This window comes from Diabrotica virgifera, chromosome 5, assembly GCF_917563875.1.
Source record: "Diabrotica virgifera virgifera chromosome 5, PGI_DIABVI_V3a".
Classification (NCBI taxonomy): domain Eukaryota; kingdom Metazoa; phylum Arthropoda; class Insecta; order Coleoptera; family Chrysomelidae; genus Diabrotica; species Diabrotica virgifera.
The window spans coordinates 19,048,577-19,060,723 of record NC_065447.1 but is presented as its reverse complement, the minus strand read 5'-3'; the positions used below and the strand labels follow the sequence as shown (position 1 = coordinate 19,060,723).

The 12,147-nt window shown below is 31.9% G+C and overlaps 1 protein-coding gene across 2 annotated transcripts in view; it reads left to right on the top strand.

The window, feature by feature from the left end:
• The window catches only part of LOC114333027 (serine/threonine-protein kinase GA29083), a 147,148-nt gene that overhangs the window by 105,663 nt on the left and 29,338 nt on the right, over nt 1-12,147 (top strand). The gene's annotated exons all lie outside the window — the stretch shown is intronic.

The following is a 12,147-nucleotide window of genomic DNA, read 5'->3' as shown; positions in this document are numbered from 1 at the left end:
ATCAGAACAACAATAAGACAAATAACACTATAAAATATAACAAAAAAAAGAGTGTGTGTACTTTGTACGCGCGTAAGAAGTTATACTTCTATTATTACGATTTGAACGGAATAAATATATTTTAAACAGTTTAATTTTATTTTTATTTGAATATTGCACTAATATTAATACTTAACATAATACCAATATTAAAAATAGCGTTAATATGTAAATTTTTATGAATTGTTGCCTCCGCGCATTTGCTTTTCTCTCGATGAATCATAGAAAATGTAAAAACGTCAGATTTTCTACACAAATTCTTAATTTTTATTTCATTATATTTTAATACTAATTACCCTATTCTCAACTAAGATAAATACATAACTGTTATTGTCACCGGTAAACTAATTTAAGGAAGTCAAAATGGAAACAAGTAGTGTGCTATGGGAAAAATTAGAACGATTAGAAGTATTAACTTTAAAATGTCATCATGTGTCAAATTATGTGTCAAATCAGTAAAACATAATTTTTTTAACATTTTACCATTTAACATTTTCTACGATTCTACGTATAAACGTTATTTTTAATTTTTGATATTATTTTAAGTATTAAAATTAGTTTAATATTTAAACAAAATTACAATTAAACAGTTTAAAATACATTTTTTTCGTTAAAATCATAATAATATATGTATAATTTTTTTTGTATAAAGTACACATACTTTTTTTTGGCTATATTTTATAGTGTTATTTGTCTTATTTTGTTTTGATTTATTATATGCGGTGACATTTGGAAAATGTTTCTTTGTTTTTTTTCAAAGCACACTACTTGCTTCTATTTCCACTTAATTATGATAGCAACAGTTATGTTTAAAATTTACACGTTTCTTAAGATATCTCGAGATATAAAAAAGGTATCGACATGCGGTTTTCGGTATTCTGTTGCTAATTTGGTCTAATTTTGTAATACAGGAAAAAAATACATACCTGTATTTAATATTTTCCAAGGAAAACTAGATTTATAAAAAAAATAAATAGCGCCTCCTAGCCGGCATATTACATAATAGGCTGTTTCCAAATTATAACTAGTACATTAAAGGATCGTTTAAACACAGCGATAAATCAAACAACTTATCAAGGTCAATCGAGTTGTTGCAACTTATCATTGTGTGTAAACGGTGCATCGCACAACTTATCAAAGTTGGAGTTGGGTTGAAGGTGGTATCGCATTGAATCGCAGCGTCTAAACAGCGTTTCAACTTGTCATCACAACTAGTTGCTGTGACTTATCGTTGTGTTTAAACGACGCTTAACGAAAAAGAGCTGTTTTCAACAAGACTAAGTTTGCAAAAATCGATTAAGCAGAACCGGACTTACAGCGATTTTTTCATAACAAGGTTCCCACTCACCCCCACCTCTTATTTGCACAGGTAGACTTAAACTTGTGAAATGAAATATGCGCAGAATTTTATGAAGAATACGATGATCGGATTTCCAGTGCACTTTCATTAGGCAAATTATGTAAAATTTAGATTTTTTAATTTTTGATATTCAATTACGCCCTCTAGCGGAGGACATACAATTATGAAAATAATTTCCAGGCTTTTCTCGAGGCAACTTTTGTCATAAAATTTTTTTTCCCAAAGCTGTAGTATAAACGGTTCCTGAGATATGGCCGAGAGCCATTCTTATTGGGACACCCGGTACACACACATTTTTTTGTTTTATTTTTATTTATAGTCGGAGAGATAGAAGCGGATTTTGTGCGTGATAAGTAATATGGAAAAAATATACGGGGATATGTTGAATTAGTTGTGTACATGACTTTCACCAACGGCCGGAAACCAGAGTTGGGGCCGAGGGTAGTTATAAGGGGTCAAAGTTGCGGAATTTATTATTTTTTTTATGACGCTTATGATCGAGATAGTGCACCAAAATTTGGGAATAAGTAGGTCATGACGTAACTAAGTAAAATCTCTAGGAACGGAATGCTGCGTGGCCGACAAAGGGGTGGGGGTAGGGGTAAATATAAAAAATATAAAGGGTTTTTTTGCGACGTTCTTGATTGAGATAGAAGACCAAAATTTGGGAATAAGTAGATCATGACATTACTAAGTAAAATCCCCAGAGCCGGAAACCAGAGTTGGGGATGAGGGTAGTTATAAGGGGTCAAAATCGCCGTTTTTATTATTTTTTTTTGTGACGCTCATGATCGAGAGAGTGCACCAAAATTTGGGAATAAGTAGGTCATGATGTAACTAAGTAAAATCTCCAGGGGTGGCACTCTGCGTGGCCGACAAAGGGGTGGGGCAGGGGTGAATACAAAAAATATAAGGGGTTTCTTGCGACGTTCGTGATCGACAAAGTGCACCAAAATTTGGGAATAAGTAGACCATGACATAACTAAGTAAAATCCTCAGAGCCGGAAACCAGAATTGGGCATGAGGGTAGTTATAAGGGGTCAAAATCGCCGTTTTTATTATTTGTTCTGTGACGCTCATGATCGAGATAGTGCACCAAAATTTGGGAATAAGTAGGTCATGAGGTAACTAAGTACAATCTCCAGGGGTGGAACGCTGCGTGGCCGATAAAGGGGTGGGGGTAGGTGTGAATACAAAAAATATAAAGGGTTTTTTGCGACGTGCTAGATTGAGATAGTGCACCAAAATTTGGGAATAAGTAGACCATGACTTAGCTAAGTAAAATCCCCGGAGCCGGAAACCAGAGTTGAGGATGAGGGTAGTTTTAAGGAGTCAAAGTCACAGTGTGTATTATTTTTTTTGTGACCCGGCACAACATTTGTCCCCCACGCAGCGTTCCGCCCCTGGAGATTTTACTTAGTAATGTCATGATCTACTTATTCCCAAATTTTGGTGCACTATCTCCATCAAGAACGGCAAAAAAACCCCCATATATTTTTTTACTCACCCCTGTCTACCACCCCTTTGTACCCCAAGCAGCATTCCGCCCCTGAAGATTTTACTTAGTTACGTCATAACCTACTTACTCCCAAATTTTGGTGCACTATCTCCATCATGAGCGCCACAAAAAAAAATAATAAAAACCGCGAATTTTACCCCTTATAACTACCCTCGTCTGCCACTCTGGTTTCCGTCTCTGGGGATATTACTTAGTTATGTCATGGTCTACTTATTTCCAAATTTTGGTGCACTATATCAATCACGAACCTCGCAAAAAACCCCTTACATTTTTTTAAATTCACCCCTGCCCCACCCCTTTGTCGACCATGCAGCGTTCCACTCCTGGAGATTTTACTTAGTTACGTCATGACCTACTTATTCCCAAATTTTGGCGCGCTATCTCGATCATGAGCGTCACAAAAAAAATAATAAAAAACGGAACTCTGACCCCTTATAACTACCTTCCTTCCCCACTCTGGTTTCCGGCTCTGGGGATTTTAATTATTTATGTCATGGTCTACTTACACCCAAATTTTTGTGCACTATCTCAATCACGAACGTCGCAAAAAACCCCTTACATTTTTTATATTCACCCCTACCCCCACCCATTTGTCGGCCACGCAGCGTTGAGCCCCTAGAGATTTTACTTAGGTACGTCATGACCTACTTATTCCCAAATTTTGGTGCACTATCTCGATCATGAGCGTCATAAAAAAAATAATAAAATCCGCGACTTTGACCCCTTAAAACTACCCTCGGCCCCAACTCTGGTTTCCGGCCGTTGGTGAAAGTCATGTACACAACTAATTCAACATATCCCCGTATAGTTTTTCCATATTACTTATCACGCACAAAATCCGCTCCCAGCTCTTAGACTATTAAAAAATACTGCCTAGAAAAAGTAAATTAATTTTCGTGTTGCCATAATTTTCTCACTTTTTGGTCCCTTTGATCACACTTTTTATCTAATATACTATTTGAAATTTCTTGGAAAGAAGAAAAAAATCTAGTTTAAAAGACTAGTAAAACTCGAAGCATTTTTCAAGAATCTTGTTACAGCATCCGTTAAGAAAATCCGACTAACGGAATTCCCGTTGTGTCGTTGCGTTGTGTGATTTAGTTCAGTGGAAGATCGGCACTACGGCACTATTAATAGAAAACGAGATCATAGGAAGGTAAATAGATAATGAGATAGTTTCAGCGTCGATTTGGCCTAATTATGGATTATTTTTGTATACACGAGGCGAAGGACGCGACAAGATGCTAATAAGTTACGTAAGTAACGAAGAAGTTTTCCGGAAACTTTGATTATGTTTCCGTTACAGTTTATTTTTAAAGAAATTTCTGTCTATTAGTGTAGGTAAAGTATCAAAATAAATTAGGCCAGGGTAATAAGACAAAAATATACCCTGTTCGTGACACTTCAGCAGCCAGGGTACTGAAGCGTTTTATCCACAATTAATACATATAGGAACAAATTGTAACTATTTCTTGCGTAGGATATGACGGCCATTTTTATTTATAAACAATTAACTGTCAAAAAAGTGGCATTTCCCCCTTTTTTTTTCAAATCAATGGAAAACAGTGAAACTTTAATTTTTTTAGTACAAATATCTTTGACATTATGGAAAAAGCTTTAAAATGACATACTACAAAGTGTGATATACTCATTTATTGTTAATATAATTGCGAAAAAAGGTCGGAATTGCAAAAAAAAATATTTTCGCAATATCTTTTGTAAAAATTAGTGTACAGGCTTGAAATTTTTGTCAAATGAGGCTTCTTTGGTGCTTAATATATGTGATAAAAATTTCAAAGCGATTCATTCAATTGTTTATATTTTATTCGAATTGTTTATCTCAGAGAGCATTTTTTTTGCAATAACATAAGTCAGAAAAAAATGATGTTAGAACCAGTCCACAGGTGTCAAATGGAAGAGCATGAGCTATATTTTCAACTTGGTTTAAAAAAAGCAAATAAAAAATGCATTTATTAGTAATAAATATTTATGCAAAAGTATCGTAAATCTTTCCTTATAAACTTTTTGAATAACTTTTTCCAAAAAATTAACTTTTTTACCCTGTTTTAAGTGCACAACTACCAAGTAATGTTATTTATATCATAATTGATAAAAAATTGTAATAAATATATATAATTTCTTATATAACAAAATAAAAAGTTTATAAGGAAAGATTTACGATACTTTTGTATAATTATTTATTATTAATAAATGCATTGTTTATTAGCTTTTTTTAAACCGAGTTGAAAATATAACTCATGCTCTTTCATTTGACACCTGTGGAATGGTTCTAACGTCATTTTTTTCTGCATTATGTTATTGCAAAAAAATGCTCTCTGGGATAAACAATTTGAATAAAATTTAAACAATTAAATGAATCGCTTTGAAATTTTTATCACATATTAAGCACCAAAGAACCCTTATATGACAAAAATTTCAAAGCTAAATTTCAAAGCTGGACACTAATTTTTACAATAGATATTGGGAAATAAATTTTTTTTGCAATTCCGACCTTTATTCGCAATTATATTAACAATTAATGAGTATATCAAACTTTGTAATACGTCATTTTAAAGCTTTTTCGATAATCTCAAAGATATTTGTACTAAAAAAACCATAAGTTTTACTGTTTTACATTGATTTGAAAAAAAAAAGGGAAAAATGCCATTTTTTGACACTTAATTGTTTATAAATAAAAATGGGCGCCAGAGCCTGCGCAGGAAATAGTTACAATTTGCTCTTATAGGTATTACCTGTCGAAAAAAAGCTTCAGTACCCTGGCTGCTCGAGTGTCATGGAAAAAACCTTATTACCCTGGACTTAATAGAAATGTCAGAGAAACGAACCAGTTGATTCATATTAGAAACTGAAATCTGATCCCTTGGGTTTTTTCTCCTCGTCAGTCATATTAAACAGAATTGGACTATACTAGAACGTCAGCAATGTGTTCCGGATACTGAAGAAACATCAAAATTCATAAAATCAGAAAAAACGTGTTTTTAAATAAAAAAAATCATTTTAACTCTTGAACACGAGAACTTTTCACGTCGCCTTCGTCGTAGGCCTATGTAAAACGGACAAACAAAAGGTTTTTATAAATTAATGGAAAAAAAAATAAAATATGTACCATATTGCAACAAAATATTACATTCGTTGTACTATATTATAAACTGAGATCCGATTAAAAATGACAAGCATCCCTACATAATATAAGGAAAGAAAAATTGCTATTGCAAAATAGAAACGGAATAATCTGTCATCATTTATTTAAAAAACAAGTTGTAAAACTAATATTTCATCCGTCGCGAAAAACCGACAAGCATGCAATCTACGTTTTAATCTAAACGATAAAACACGCGATGATCGCACGATCTTGTCGTTTTTGTTCCTTGTGTTATATCAAACCGATATTTTCCACAAAATCGCAATTTACAATCGTAAAACAATCGATAACCGGGACAAAATCAACTAGGCCATACCGCAAAGTTTGGTCGATCATTTGAAAAAGAAAAATGTTGCAGAAGTCAATCCGAGAATATTTACGCAAAATAGTAGAAAGTTATATTCGTAATGCAAGGAGGTAATGAACACAGCTATTGATCTGATGAAAGATATTAGGCCTAGATACCGCGTACCAAAAAATAGTTTATTAATAGCGAGCTAAAAACTTGTTAATAGCTTAACGGTGTCTAGTCGGACAAACTTTGATGTACGGGAATACTGGAACAGGGAAAGTTTTAATTGTGGAACATGTTAAAAATTTGGAACGCCAGACTACGAAAACATCCCATCTATTTTGTCGGACAGATTTTCCAATTGGTGTGTTACCCTTTCATTATGTTACTCTCATGCAAAAATTAGACTGCTATTTAGCACCAACATAATTCCTGTCATTTGACATGTTCTACGTGTTGGACTTATTAAAATGCCCGACATATTTGTCGGACAAACATTTTTTCATATTTTATATAAAGATTGCTATTGAATAAACTTAAAAAACAACATGCTAGTTTTCACAATCATAAACTTGTCAGGATGACACGTTCCACAATAGTCCAGGAACCGAAGCTTTTCACCTCGCAATTTTTACAGAATGGATCGATTTGTTTGAAAATTTGAGTTTAAGTAGTGGATAGTCCAAGGATCAAAATCTATATGATTCCGTAATGCGCTTTTGCCATGGGGGTGGTTGCCACCCCATCTCGGGGGTGGAAATTTTTTATTATATTTTGACCGCAAAAGTTGATAAAGACATTCATTCTAAGTAAAAAACGTTCTATACATTTTTTTGATAAAAATAAAAGTTTTCGATTTATTCGCTATCGAAAGTGTTAGTTTTATATCTAAAAAATCAATGTTTTTCGATGGTATACTCATTTACGATTAACTAAATTTTTGCCGTAGGAAAATTTTTTTCAAATTAAGTTCTTGGGAATTAAATAGCCTAAAATTTCGTATTTAAACATTTTTTCGTATCTCTGATGCTAATTTTTCTATTCTGAAGAGAATGGCATTTTTTACCAAATTACAAAAATTCGTTATTCGCTTTAAACTTCATTTTTTTGAAAACTAATCATTCTAAGCCAGTCAAGCTTCTAGAATCTATTAAGAATACATAAATAAAGAAGAATGAATAAGGCCAATGACTAAAAACACCGCCAACTTGCATTATTATGCTTCCAATTGGATTTCTCCCTTTTTTTTTTTTTTTAAAAATGTATTGATTTTTAACCGTGACTTTTTAGTTTTTATCTTTGGAAGTTCGGTAAAAATGAATTTTGTAGGTTTTTATAAGATCTATAAGGCTGTTAATATTAAATCCTTTTAAAATCCCCAGTCACAAAAAGAGGTGACATTGAAAGGGTTGGTAAAGGTGGTTTTTGCATGTTATTACAAGTTTTAATTATCAATAGCTCACTCAATTTTCGCCGTAGAAAATTTTTTTGCAAATCAGGCTCTTGGGAATTAACTAAGCTACAATTCCATATTTAAATATTTTTTCTTATCTCTGATGCTAATCTTTCTATTCTGAAGAAAAGGCCATTTTTTTCCAAACCACAAAAATTCGTCAATGAAAATAATTTATCCCCTTTCTGGCCATATGGTAGAACCACATACATAATGACAGATTAGTGTTTGTGGTCTCGTTCAGTCGATTCACAGCCTCCAGTCGGTTCACACACCCCAGCAGGCGTCGGTCGGTCATAAAACCCTCGCTGGGCAAAACAACAACAAACCCTTACGAGATATAAGCAAAACACGTTTTTTTACCAAAAATAAATAAATATATTATTGACAGTTGTTTGAGTTTTATTATATTATTTCATTTAATTGTTTACGTGAACCTCCACGAAACAAAAGGCCATTTTTTTCCAAACCACAAAAATTCGTTATTCGCTTTTATCTCCATTTTTTTTTAAAACTAATCATTCTAAGCCGGTCAAACTTCTAGAACCTATTAATAATTCATAAATAAAGAAGACCAAATAGGGCCAATGACTAATTTTAATTAGAATGGTGATTAGAGGGTTGCTTCTAATCACTTGTTCGCTGAAAACAATAGGGACTGACATTCTTTTCATTATAAGTCACTTAATTTTTGAGCTAGAGACTTTTTTTATTTCTGGAGATAGATACTTTTAAATGTTTTAAATTAGCTTAAACAAGTTATCCTCGAAAAATGCATGGTTTTCCCGTCTTTTGACTTTGAAACTACAATATTTAGCATTCGACGAAGAAGAGCTAGCGTATAATAAAGTATAGCTCGATTACTCTTGGTTTTAAAGAAAATTAAAAAAAAAACGTTTTTTTTATTTTTTCTAAGGGTACCTTTTTGTTAAGTAAAGTTGTTTTTTGATAAAACTAAAACTTTTGGAGTTATTAGCAGAAAACTTATTAAAAACATGATTTTTTCGGTATAAAACTAACAATTTCGATAGCGAATAAATCGAAAACTATTAATTTTATCAAAAAAATATATAGAACGTTTTTGGCTTAAAATGAATGTTTTTACCAACTTTTGCGGTCAAAATATAATAAAAAATTTCCACCCCCGAGATAGGGCGGCAACCACCCCCATAGTAAAAGCGCCTTTCGGCATCATATAGATTTTGATGCTTGGACTATCTACTACTTATTCTCAAATTTTCAAGCAAATAGATCCATTCTGTAAAAATTGCGAGGTTTTTTCCTATTTTAAGCTTCATTGCTTGGACTAAATTAAAATCACGTTTCACAATTAAAACTTCCCCTGTTCCAGTGTTCCCATACATCAAAGTTTGTCCGACTAGACACCGTTAAGCTATTAACACATTTTCAGCTCGCTAATAATAATAAATAATAATAATAAACTTTTTTTGTTTTGGTACGCGGGATCCAGGCCTAAATGCAAATAACAAGAATAAGGATACAAGAAAATAGTCCAACTGGAGAGGAAACCATAAACAGAAATGTGACATCGGATTCTGCAGAAGGAATTAACAAAGGCAATATAAAAAATTGAAACCAGAATGGAAGCAGAAATAATAAGTATGATACGGAAAAGGCTAGTCCTAGCAATATGTATAGTAAGATCAGGAAGAAAAGATCGTAATACTGAGAACAGAAAAATAGTAATATACAAACTAAAGAAGGGAGAAATCCAAGAAAAACACTAAAACGGAACCTATGAAGGGTTCCAAAAATTAGAAGTGGGGGACTGACTCCCACCCCCCGCACAAAAAAACAATTAATTCTTGCCCAGTGCGACAAGCTCAACATTTTTAATGCGCGGGATATGAAAGCTCATAAATATGTCGGTTCGCTAAACTCAGACAAAACTGGCTAGGGATTTTAGTAGGTATTTTTTTTGTTTTTGGAAAGTTTTGCCAAAATTCTATTTAGTAATTATTAACTATTTAGTAATTATTTTTTTGCCAATTTTACCAAATTGCCAAAATTTGCCAAAATACTTACTAAAATCACTAGCCAGTTGTGTCTGAGCTTAGCGAACCGACTACACGCTCTGAGCTTCGCTGGTGTCTCTCCTAGCGGTTACTAATTCAACTTTCACCGGTAATTTTTAAATTTACTATTTAATTGTTATCGCTTAATATTTACAACGCAAAAAAGTAATTAAATTGTAATCGATTTTTTTAAGATTTTGCTAATCATTTTGACGTTCTATTGATAAAATATGAATTTCTTACTTCGGTTACTTTCACAATTATCGCGTAGATGGCGCTAAGATTTATAGATTAATTTATAAATACATATTACGGAACATTAAAAAAACTTAAATTCAGTATTTCAAAAGTATATTTAAGGTAAAAATATATACCACAGCTTTGACCAACTAATATTTTTTATAATTAATGTTTTTAATTTTAATTTTAAATTAATCACTTTGACATTTATGTCAAATTTCCGGTAAAGGTTTACAGACTTGTTACTACTGGCGCTCGCGACTTTGTAAATATCCCCTCTACGTACGAGCTCACAGCGCAGCGTATAGCTAGTAATTTAGCGCTATTTGTTTTTAATTTCTTCAAGGTAGGGAGTTACGGAATAAAAGTATGAGTATTTAATTGATTTTAATTCACTTTAAAAATAAGCATAAAACTGCAGTTTTTAATTTTTGGTACAGAAGGGTAGTTTTCACCCTTTTAAAAACAAAACTACACATTTTTATGATTATAACTTTTGAAGAGGAATGTAAGTTAGCTTACTTACAAGATTTTATCAAAATTGGTGTGGTTCTTTAGAAACCAGAGGTTTTATAATATATTTTACTACGAAAGAATTGGCTATTGATAAATGTATTTGTCTTAAAGAGCGTAGTCGCAACATTTCGGCCCAATGCTTTTTAAATGCATTTATTTTTTCGAATCCTGAGAAAACTAATAAGTATTTTTGAAAAAATTAAAAGCAGCATGAAAGATTACTTTATTACCGAGCGCTGAAAGTCCCTGAAAACTTCTATGTTTATTTGAATAAGGTACAGGGATAAAAAAGAAGAGAAAATTAAGTGTGATTTTTAATTTCAAATATATCATTCAAAAGAAACCTTTTGTTTATTTTAAGGGACTGTCTGTCCTCGGTAATAATAATGTAATCTTTTAGTATGCGTTTTAATTTTTCAAAAACACTTATTAGTTTTCTCAGAATTAAAAAAAAATGAATGCATTTAAAATGAATTAGGCCGAAATTTTGCGCCTACGCTTTTAAAGCTGTGTTTATAGGCCAGGCTAATAAGACAAAAATATACCCTGTTCGTGACACTTCATCAGCCAGGGTACTGAAGCGTTTTTTTGACAGGTAATACCTATAGGAACAAATTGTAACTATTTCCTGCGTAGGATCTGGCAGCCATTTTTATTATAAACAATTAACTGTCAAAGAATGGCATTTTTCCCTTTTTTTTCAAATCAACGGAAAACAGTGAACCTTATGATTTTTTTAGTACAAATATCTTCGAGATTATGGAAAAAGCTTTAAAATAACGTATTACAAAGTTTGATATACTCATTTATTGTTAATATAATTGCGAAAAAAGGTCGGAAGTGCAAAAAAAATATTTTCGCAATAACTGTTGTAAAAATTAGTGTACAGCTTTGAAATTTTTATTAAATGAGGGTTCTTTGGTTCTTAATACGTGATAAAAATTTCAAAGCGATTCATTCAATTGTTTAAATTTTATTCAAATTGTTTATCCCAGAGAGCATTTTTTTTGCAATAACATAAGTCAGAAAAAAATGACGTTAGAACCATTCCATAGGTGTCAAATGAAAGAGCATGAGCTACATTTTAAACATGGTTTAAAAAAGTGAATACAAAATGCATTTATTAGTAGGTAATAAATAATTATGCAAAAGTATCGTTAATTTTTCTTTATAAACTTTTTTAATAATTTTTTCCAAAAAAATTAACTTTTTTACCCTGTTTTAAGTGCACAACTACCAAGTAATGTATTTATATCATAATTGATAAAAAATTGTAATAACTATATATAATTTCTTATATAACAAAATAAAAAGTTTTTAAGGAAAGATTTACGATACTTTTGCATAATTATTTATTAGTGATAAATGCATTTTTTATTCACTTTTTTTAAACCAAGTTGAAAATATAACTCATGCTCTTTCATTTGACAGCTGTGGAATGGTTCTAACGTTATTTTTTTCTGACTTATGTTATTGCAAAAAAAGCTCTCTGGGATAAACAATTTGAATAAAATTTAAACAATTGAATG